The sequence below is a fragment of the Pseudophryne corroboree genome, chromosome 8, assembly GCF_028390025.1.
Source record: "Pseudophryne corroboree isolate aPseCor3 chromosome 8, aPseCor3.hap2, whole genome shotgun sequence".
In the NCBI taxonomy this organism is placed as follows: Eukaryota; Metazoa; Chordata; class Amphibia; order Anura; family Myobatrachidae; genus Pseudophryne; species Pseudophryne corroboree.
In genome coordinates this window covers 160,759,371-160,770,396 of record NC_086451.1, presented here as the reverse complement: position 1 = coordinate 160,770,396, position 11,026 = coordinate 160,759,371, and the positions used below count along the sequence as shown (strand labels likewise).

General features: G+C 49.1%; 2 non-coding genes across 2 annotated transcripts; both read left to right on the top strand.

Annotated features, from left to right (window-relative positions):
* Nucleotides 1-6,694: 6,694 nt before the first annotated feature.
* Nucleotides 6,695-6,806, top strand: LOC134953769 (U5 spliceosomal RNA). Its single transcript, XR_010185769.1, has one exon. It is a non-coding gene; the product is annotated as a U5 spliceosomal RNA (small nuclear RNA).
* A 450-nt stretch (nucleotides 6,807-7,256) lies between these two features.
* LOC134953797 (U5 spliceosomal RNA) lies at nucleotides 7,257-7,372 on the top strand. The gene has a single exon (XR_010185788.1). It is a non-coding gene; the product is annotated as a U5 spliceosomal RNA (small nuclear RNA).
* Nucleotides 7,373-11,026: the final 3,654 nt, after the last annotated feature.

Sequence of the window (11,026 nt, the reverse complement as noted above, 5' to 3'; positions counted from 1 at the left end):
GTGTGTGTGCATATATATATATATATACAGCCAGTTCCCAGGAACAAGAGTCCTCCCCCGCTTCCGCTAAGTCCACAGCATGACGCTGGGGCTCCACTGGTGGAGCCAGGTGCGGTGGGGGCCCGTCTCAAGTGCTTCAGCGGTCAGTGGGCTTGCTCACAGGTGGATCCCTGGATTCTACAAGTAGTGTCTCAGGGATACAAGCTGGAATTCGAGACGTCTCCCCCTCGCCGTTTCCTAAAATCTGCCTTGCCAACATCTCCCTTGGACAGGGAGGCTGTGATAGAGGCAAATTCACAAGCTGTATTCGCAGCAGGTGATAGTCAAGGTACCCCTCCTTCAACAAGGAAAGGGTTACTATTCCACAATGTTTGTGGTACCGAAACCGGACGGTTCGGTTAGACCCATTTTAAATTTAAAATCTTTGAACACGTATATAAAACGGTTCAGGTTCAAGATGGAATCAGGGCGGTTATCTCAAGCCTGGAGGAAGGAGATTACATGGTATCACTGGACATCAAGGATGCTTACCTGCATGTCCCCATTTACACTCCTCACCAGGTGTACCTAAGATTTGTGGTACAGGACTGTCATTACCAATTCCAGGCGCTGCCGTTTGGTCTGTCCACGGCACTGAGGGTGTTTACCAAGTTAATGATGATACTCCTGCGAAAAAAGGAAGTTATAATTATCCCGTACTTGGACGATCTCCTGATAAAGGCGAGGTCCAAGAAACAGTTGTTGATCCGAGTAGCACTTGCTCTAGGCTGGTGCTACAACAGCACGGCTGGATCCTGAATATTCCAAAGTCGCAGCTGGTTCCTGCAACACGTCTATTGTTCCTGGGGATGGTTCTGGACACAGAACAGAAAAGGGTGTTTCTCCCGGAGGAGAAGGCCAAGGAGTTGTCATCGCTAGTCAGAGACCTCTTAAGACCAAAACAGGTGTCGGTGCACCACTGCACGCGAGTCCTGGGAAAGATGGTAGCTTCTTACGAAGCAATTCCGTTCGGAAGGTTCCATGCACGGATCTTTCAGTGGGATCTGTTGGACAAGTGGTCCGGATCGCATCTTCAGATGCATCAGAGGATAACCCTGTCTGCAAGGACCAGGGTGTCTCTACTGTGGTGGCTGCAGAGTGCTCATCTTCTAGAGGGCTGCAGATTCGGCATACAGGACTGGGTCCTGGTAACCACGGACGCCAGCCTTCGAAGCTGGGGAGCAGTCACACAGGGAAGAAATTTCCAGGGACTATGGTCAAGCCAGGAAATGTCCCTACACATAAATATTCTGGAACTAAGAGCCATTTACAATGCCCTAAGTCAGGCAAGACCCCTGCTTCAAAGTCAGCTAGTACTGATTCACCCAGACAACATCACGGCGGTCGCCCATGTAAACCGACAGGGCGGCACGAGAAGCAGGATGGCGATGGCAGAAGCCATGAAGATTCTCCGATGGGCGGAAAATCACGTGTTATTCCGGGAGTGGACAACTGGGAAGCAGACTTCCTCAGCAGACACGACCTCCACCCGGGAGAGTGGGGACTTCATCCAGAAGTCTTCCGGCTGATTACAAACCTCAACAAAAAGCTAGAAAACTATTGCGCCAGGTCAAGGGACCCTCAGGCGATATCGGTGGATGCTCTAGTGACACCGTGGGTGTACCGGTCGGTTTATGTGTTTCCTCCTCTTCCCCTCATACCAAGGGTGCTGAGGATAATAAGAAGGAGAAGAGTAAGAACTATACTCATTGTTCCGGATTGGCCAAGAAGAGCTTGGTACCCAGAACTTCAAGAAATGATCTCAGAGGACCCATGGCCTCTACTGCTCAGACAAGACCTGCTGCAGCAGGGGCCTTGTCTGTTCCAAGACTTACCGCGGCTGCGTTTGACGGCATGGCGGTTGAACACCGGATCCTGAAGGAAAAGGGCATTCCGGAGGAAGTCATTCCTACGCTGAACAAAGCCAGGAAGGACGTGACCGCAAAACATTATCACCGCATATGGCGAAAATATGTTGCTTGGTGTGAGGACAGGAAGGCCCCAATGGAGGAATTTCAACTGGGTTGATTCCTGCACTTCCTACAGTCAGGGGTGACTATGGGCCTCAAATTGGGGTCCATTAAGGTCCAGATTTCGGCTCTGTCGATTTTCTTCCAAAAAGAACTGGCTTCCCTGCCGGAAGTTCAGACTTTTTTTTAAAGGAGTGCTGCATATTCAGCCTCCTTTTGTGCCTCCAGTGGCACCTTTGGATCTCAACGTGGTGTTGGATTTCCTTAAATCACATTGGTTTGAGCCACTTTAAACCGTGGAGTTAAAATATCTCACGTGGAAAGTGGTCATGCTATTGGCCCTGGCTTCGGCCAGGCATGTGTCAGAGTTGGCGGCTTTGTCATGTAAAAGCCCTTATGTGATTTTCCATATGGATAGGGCGGAATTGAGGACTCGTCCCCAATTTCTTCCTAAGGTGGTTTCAGCGTTTCATTTGAACCAACTTATTGTGGTGCCTGCGGCTACTCGGAACTTGGAGGATTCCAAGTTGCTGGATGTAGTCAGGGCCCTGAAAATTTGTTTCCAGAATGGCTGGAGTCAGGAAAACTGACTCGCTGTTTATCCTCTACGCACCAAACAAGATGGGTGCTCCTGCTTCAAAGCAGACTATTGCTCGCTGGATATGTAGCACAATTCAGCTTGCACATTCTGCGGCGGGACTTCCGCATTCTAGAATAGTAAAAGCCCATTCCACGCGGAAGGTGGGCTCTTCTTGGGCGGCTGCCCGAGGGGTCTCTGCTTTACAACTTTGCCGAGCTGCTACTCGGTCGGGGTCAAACACATTTGCAAGATTTTACAAGTTTGATACCCTGACTGAGGAGGACCTGGAGTTCGCTCATTCGGTGCTGCAGAGTCATCCGCACTCTCCCGCCTGTTTGGGAGCTTTGATATAATCCCCATGGTCCTTACGGAGTCCCAGCATCCACTTAGGACGTCAGAGAAAATAAGATTTTACTCACCGGTAAATCTATTTCTCGTAGTCCGTAGTGGATGCTGGGCGCCCATCCCAAGTGCGGATTGTCTGCAATACTTGTACATAGTTATTGTTAACAATAGGGTTATTGTTGAGAGCCATCTGTGCAGAGGCTCCGTTGTTGTCATACTGTTAACTGGGTATAATATCACGAGTTGTACGGTGTGGCTGGTATGAGTCTTACCCGGGATTCAAAATCCTTCCTTAGTGTCAGCTCTTCCGGGCACAGTATCCTAACTGAGGTCTGGAGGAGGGTCATAGGGGGAGGAGCCAGTGCACACCAGGTAGTCCTAAAGCTCTCTTTAGTTGTGCCCAATCTCCTGCGGAGCCGCTATTCCCCATGGTCCTTACGGAGTCCCAGCATCCACTACGGACTACGAGAAATAGATTTATATATATATATATAATAAGATTTTACTTATTATATATATATATATATATATATATATATATATATATGACTTGGGGTTTGTTTTATTAGATAGAGCATGTCCCTGTAAAGTGCCTTTTGGGGTTGTGGTTTTTCAGAAAGTTACAGGTTTTTTTTAATTAAGAGAAATATGCCCCATTATAGAGATCGGGCATTTCAATTTGTTGCGCCTGCGCAGTGGCCGCCAGCAGGGGGTGTACTAGAATGCCTTCTCTTGAGAGCCGCAATATGGCCGCCTTCTCCCCGGTTATTCTGTAAATAGGAAAATAACCTCACAGGTTCACATAGGGCAGAGTTGCCACTACTAGTGCAGGGCTGTAACGTACAGTACTAAGGAAAAGCCATATACTAAAGCGGCACGGTGACCTCACCCCTCTCAGAGACACCAGGGCGCAGCACACTGTACGGGGTACACTGGTACACACACCTGTTAGCTCAGGGCAGCACTATAGGACCCTCCTGTAATGCTGTGCTGGTGGCGTGTAGTGATCAGGGCACTGGGAGACAGGCAGGCTGGTCTCCGTCTCTGCTGCCTATAGAACTTCCACCTCTGTTATATATCAGGGCTGCTCTCCTGTTGTTATGATTCCAATACTCTGGTCTGGGGATATCTTATAGCAAGGACCTGAGTACTGGAACGTAATGCTGGGAAAGGGAGTGGGAACGGGAATAGCCCCTGGCGCCCTATCTCCGTTGTCTCGCCCGTGCTGTCAGAAATCTCTTGCGAGACTATGGTTGCTTGGACCCATGGCAGCCGCGTTTGAAGGGCGGATTACGTCTGCCCAACTCCGATGGCCCCTCAGGTCTTAATGGGAGACAAAGAGAAATCCGAGACAGGGTGATAACAAGGGGCCCTCTACTAAACAACAAAGCCAGGGGCTCAAAACTAACTTTAAACTAGAGTATGTGTGGAAAACCGCCAGGGAAAAGGACAACTAAAATACCCACTTGTCCACTCTCCTACCCGGCACCGGCGAGTTCCGGAGAGGACTGTGGGAGCGGAAACCTCCGCAAATGCACCAACACAAAATACAAAATAAAGCGGCCTAGGCCGCAGCACGCGGCAGAGCTGCCACTCACGAAAACCACACGAGATCCTCTAGCGACTGTTGCGGGTAAATGAGGACTGGAAGTCTCCTTGGGAAGAGATGACAACACCAAGATTCAGGAACTCTGAGGACAGGAATGACCGGACACAGCAGAACTGGAACAGACGTCAGCAAACCAAAGCAGCATGCAGGAAGCTATAACCGGCGTCTGTGTGAGGCACTGAGAAGGTATTTAGCAGGGAGTCCTCCAATCAGAAGTTCAGAGCCTGATTAGCACCATGCCGTGCAGCTGCCTTGCTGCACGACCAGAAGACAAGTGTGTGTGTAGTTCACTTGATTGACCCTGCAACGGGGAGCGCAGTCCGTCCGTGGCATCCCCATTGCTAGGGTCCAGGCGGCTCAGCGCGCCCGGCGTCCTAGCGTTGCTAGGGAGCCGGCGTCTAGCACGCTCGGCGTTGCTAGGCGCCGGGCCGCGAGGACATCGCGGACCACGGCGCCTAACACCTGTGTGTTCTCTTCCTCTCCTACCTCACACTGGAACTGGCTGCCCAGAGAACGAGAGGGCAGCGGCTGACATCAGAGAGGGTGCAGCAATCTGTGTGGGCAGAGCCCCTCACAGCAAGGTGTCCTTATGCTGTGCCCCGTGTAATCACTGTGATCCATACAGACTCTCACCCTGGTATGCTCTCTATTTATTATTGATTTTTTTACACTGCGGCATGCTCAAGGGAAGGGAGCAGGCACCCCCCCACCCCACCACCACTACTCCTCTGCCAGCATCACTGCCGAGCCGGTCAGTGTTCCGGCGGCAATGAGCAGTAGGCAGCCACCAGCAACAACAGTCAGAAAGCTGTTACTCCCGGCAGCAGTAGCGTCAAGCTGCAATTCAGCCAGCGGCACGATGATCCGGGAGACAGTGGCAGCACAGGGAAGCAGTACCCCCTCCAATCGCAGCACCAACCAGGAGACTGAGGCAGCAACCTGCCCCCAACAGCAGCACCACCCTGATGATATGTAAGATGCATTTTGGTGTCACAAGAAGGTGGCCGGAGTAGTGGCTGGCTGTGGTCACACCCCGGGGAAAAGTGATAGTGATTTCTTTATCATCCACTAGGGGTCACTGGAGTACTCTTAGGGATATGGACGGGCGTAGCCGAACAAAGGCACTGAATATTTAAATTTAGGACTCTCCCCCCTCCATATCCCCGAGTACCTCAGTGTACTCTCCCAGTGTTTTTTCGGTGCTCACAGCACGAACATCGGCTTGTGGGAATGCCACATGTCAGAAGATTTTATTAAATTTTTCATTTTACTTTTTATTTTTAATTTTTACACTTCCCTTCCCAGTTTCTGGAAAAACATGGGTCCGGGATGGTGCCGCTGCAAGGCAGCGCATGGCGTGTCGGTCCTCACAAAGAGCACCCTCACAGCCACAGGCGCTACAAGCAGCGCATGGCGTGTCGGTCCTCACAAAGAGCACCCTCACAGCCACAGGCAGCCACTGTCTCCTGCAAGCTGAACGGAGCTTACAGAAACCCCGTCACAGCCAGGATGAGACAAAGAGCTGGAAGGAAAATGGAGCTGGACGGAGCTTACAGGAGAAGCCCCGTCACAGCCAAGATAAGACAAACAGCTGCACCTGGAGATGAGACAGGAGCCAGGATCTGCTGGACGGAGCTTACAGAAAGAAGCCCCGTCACAGCCAGGATGAAAGCTTACATAAGTGGCGAGCAAGGTATGTTTGTCAGGGCGGTCAGCTCATGCTGCCGCCCTGTTGTGTGGGGAAATTCTTTACTGAGGCACCCGTCCACGTGCCGCCGCTAATTAGACCCCTGAGCGAGGCCAGCCGAGCCAGCCACACTACGCGCACAGCTCTGAGCGGCCGCACGTCATTCAGAGACGCCGGCCGCTCTTCCAGCGCTGACCGCCCACCGCAGCCCGCCGCTGATACACGGACACTGCTGAACGATGTAAGGCGCGCTCTTCGGACGGCTCCCCGGCGCTATACACAGCGCTCCCCGGCTATCCCTGCACCCGCTCCCGTCCGCTGCAGGTAACAGGGGGTAGAAGCTAGCGCACAAGCAGCGCAGCTGCAGGGGGGGTGAGGGGGAGTAATGCCCATAGCAGCAGCACCAAAGGCTGCATGGGTTAAGAAATAGGCTGTTCAGTTTGGTTGTTTGTTTTTTTTAAACAATACTCTGGTTTCTCTTCAGAATGACTAAATCTTTCGCCTTTTACTAAAGATTTCCCTGGAGAGGAACAACCATGAGTTTCATGCAGCCATTTTTAACCATGTTTCCTGGTTTTCTGTTAAGGCTGCAATATAATACAAAAATCAGCAGGCAGTGTTTATATTACTGGAAGGCTAACTAAAAGCATGTATTGGGAATGCATGTATTTTACTGTATACTAAACCTGGGATATCACTGTATAATAGGCTATTAAATAGCACTGCAGCAGGTAAACTGTACTGTGATTTTCAGTGAAAGCATGGCATGAGGGCCATTTTAATCATTGCTGTTGTTCCAGCTTATAATTCCAGAACATTCCGACATACACCTCTACTCCACAAGGAGGCGCAGGGGTGTTAGTAGGAATTTTTGGTTCAGGTTTCACATAAGTTAGCCAGGTAATCTGTATTTCTACATAATTCTAGAACATTCCTACCCTACATCTCTAAGCCACCAGAGGCGCAGGGGAGTAGGAATTTGGTTCGGGTTTCATATGCCCATGTGAACTGCTTTTCACATAAAGAATACTTTGGTTTCTCTTCATATCGAATAAATCTTTTGTTTTTGGCTAAAGATTTCCGTAGAGAGAAACAAGCATGAGTTTCATATGAATATGCTGTTCAGCAATAACATTTATATATATATATATGACACATAATAACTTCATTAAGTCGTGCAAGTGTCTGTCTGTTGCCTATTATGGTGTCTGTCTACATAGCGAGTAAGGCTCTAGTACAGACTAAAAATAATTTTAAAAAGCCTAGGTTAACATTGGCAATTCAAATTAAAAGAGCGGTAACATCGGAGTCTCGGAATGACTCCGCCAGCTCTAACAAAAGACAGTCTTTCCAAAGGGCCAATTTCCCTTTGGGTACCAGAGTTTTTATTTCACTGGTCTTATAATTTAATGCACGATTCTATGTCAAATCTCACACCGATAACTACGAGTGAGAAGGGTACATTCGTCCAGCACTCAGATAGTGCGGGGTTTTGGACAACCATACATAATCGTTTCCAAAAGGACGCGATCCGCCATTGGTAGATGCGTTTCTGTCAAACATTATAAAAACCCAGGATACATTTGGGTCACTAGAATCTATGTATGAAACAATGACGATCACGGTTAAAAGAAGCTGCAGAGTATATCTGTAAAGCTTCTGCTAACGCCGGTTATTTTCATTGTCGCTAGTTAAGCGCGACAAGGCCAGAGCTTGTTTGCTCCTAAATTTGATATACTTGTAACGGCGTTTTATCCCTTTATGATATTCAGCCATTACCGCATACAGTATACTTGTAACGGCGTTTTACCCCTTTATAAGAAACAGTCACGCCTTGTAACGACAGGACGTTACAGTCAGCAAGCCAGTGGTTTGATCACCTCTTTTACAATTGTGGAAGCGCGTCTTTACATGTTACATTTGCGAGGTTTCATGATTTCAACTCATACATGTCTCAGCTATTTACAGCTTAAAGTACAAAACTGCCTCTGTCGAACGGTTTGGCAGGTGGCCATTTAGTTTTGCTGGTTTATAAACCAGGCAGTAGTACTAGAGATGAGCGCCTGAAATTTTTCGGGTTTTGTGTTTTGGTTTTGGGTTCGGTTCCGCGGCCGTGTTTTGGGTTCGAACGCGTTTTGGCAAAACCTCACCGAATTTTTTTTGTCGGATTCGGGTGTGTTTTGGATTCGGGTGTTTTTTTCAAAAAACACTAAAAAACAGCTTAAATCATAGAATTTGGGGGTAATTTTGATCCCAAAGTATTATTAACCTCAAAAAACATAATTTACACTCATTTTCAGCCTATTCTGAACACATCACACCTCACAATATTATTTTTAGTCCTAAAATTTGCACCGAGGTCGCTGTGTGAGTAAGATAAGCGACCCTAGTGGCCGACACAAACACCGGGCCCATCTAGGAGTGGCACTGCAGTGTCACGCAGGATGGCCCTTCCAAAAAACCCTCCCCAAACAGCACATGACGCAAAGAAAAAAAGAGGCGCAATGAGGTAGCTGACTGTGTGAGTAAGATTAGCGACCCTAGTGGCCGACACAAACACCGGGCACATCTAGGAGTGGCACTGCAGTGTCACGCAGGATGTCCCTTCCAAAAAACCCTCCCCAAACAGCACATGACGCAAAGAAAAAAAGAGGCGCAATGAGGTAGCTGTGTGAGTAAGATTAGCGACCCTAGTGGCCGACACAAACACCGGGCCCATCTAGGAGTGGCACTGCAGTGTCACGCAGGATGTCCCTTCCAAAAAACCCTCCCCAATCAGCACATGATGCAAAGAAAAAGAAAAGAAAAAAGAGGTGCAAGATGGAATTATCCTTGGGCCCTCCCACCCACCCTTATGTTGTATAAACAAAACAGGACATGCACACTTTAACCAACCCATCATTTCAGTGACAGGGTCTGCCACACGACTGTGACTGATATGACGGGTTGGTTTGGACCCCCCCCAAAAAAGAAGCAATTAATCTCTCCTTGCACAAACTGGCTCTACAGAGGCAAGATGTCCACCTCATCTTCACCCTCCGATATATCACCGTGTACATCCCCCTCCTCACAGATTATCAATTCGTCCCCACTGGAATCCACCATCTCAGCTCCCTGTGTACTTTGTGGAGGCAATTGCTGCTAGTCAATGTCTCCGCGGAGGAATTGATTATAATTCATTTTAATGAACATCATCTTCTCCACATTTTCTGGATGTAACCTCGTACGCCGATTGCTGACAAGGTGAGCGGCGGCACTAAACACTCTTTCGGAGTACACACTTGTGGGAGGGCAACTTAGGTAGAATAAAGCCAGTTTGTGCAAGGGCCTCCAAATTGCCTCTTTTTCCTGCCAGTATAAGTACGGACTGTGTGACGTGCCTACTTGGATGCGGTCACTCATATAATCCTCCACCATTCTATCAATGTTGAGAGAATCATATGCAGTGACAGTAGACGACATGTCCGTAATCGTTGTCAGGTCCTTCAGTCCGGACCAGATGTCAGCATCAGCAGTCGCTCCAGACTGCCCTGCATCACCGCCAGCGGGTGGGCTCGGAATTCTGAGCCTTTTCCTCGCACCCCCAGTTGCGGGAGAATGTGAAGGAGGAGATGTTGACAGGTCGCGTTCCGCTTGACTTGACAATTTTGTCACCAGCAGGTCTTTCAACCCCAGCAGACCTGTGTCTGCCGGAAAGAGAGATCCAAGGTAGGCTTTAAATCTAGGATCGAGCATGGTGGCCAAAATGTAGTGCTCTGATTTCAACAGATTGACCACCCGTGAATCCTTGTTAAGCGAATTAAGGGCTGCATCCACAAGTCCCACATGCCTAGCGGAATCGCTCCGTGTTAGCTCCTTCTTCAATGCCTCCAGCTTCTTCTGCAAAAGCCTGATGAGGGGAATGACCTGACTCAGGCTGGCAGTGTCTGAACTGACTTCACGTGTGGCAAGTTCAAAGGGCATCAGAACCTTGCACAACGTTGAAATCATTCTCCACTGCACTTGAGACAGGTGCATTCCATCTCCTATATCGTGCTCAATTGTATAGGCTTGAATGGCCTTTTGCTGCTCCTCCAACCTCTGAAGCATATAGAGGGTTGAATTCCACCTCGTTACCACTTCTTGCTTCAGATGATGGCAGGGCAGGTTCAGTAGTTTTTGGTGGTGCTCCAGTCTTCTGTACGTGGTGCCTGTACGCCGAAAGTGTCCCGCAATTTTTCTGGCCACCGACAGCATCTCTTGCACGCCCCTGTCGTTTTTTAAAAAATTCTGCACCACCAAATTCAAGGTATGTGCAAAACATGGGACGTGCTGGAATTTGCCCATATTTAATGCACACACAATATTGCTGGCGTTGTCCGATGCCACAAATCCACAGGAGAGTCCAATTGGGGTAAGCCATTCCGCGATGATCTTCCTCAGTTGCCGTAAGAGGTTTTCAGCTGTGTGCGTATTCTGGAAAGCGGTGATACAAAGCGTAGCCTGCCTAGGAAAGAGTTGGCGTTTGCGAGATGCTGCTACTGGTGCCGCCGCTGCTGTTCTTGCGGCGGGAGTCCATACATCTACCCAGTGGGCTGTCACAGTCATATAGTCCTGACCCTGCCCTGCTCCACTTGTCCACATGTCCGTGGTTAAGTGGACATTGGGTACAACTGCATTTTTTAGGACACTGGTGAGTCTTTTTCTGACGTCCGTGTACATTCTCGGTATCGCCTGCCTAGAGAAGTGGAACCTAGATGGTATTTGGTAACGGGGGCACACTGCCTCAATAAATTGTCTAGTTCCCTGTGAACTAA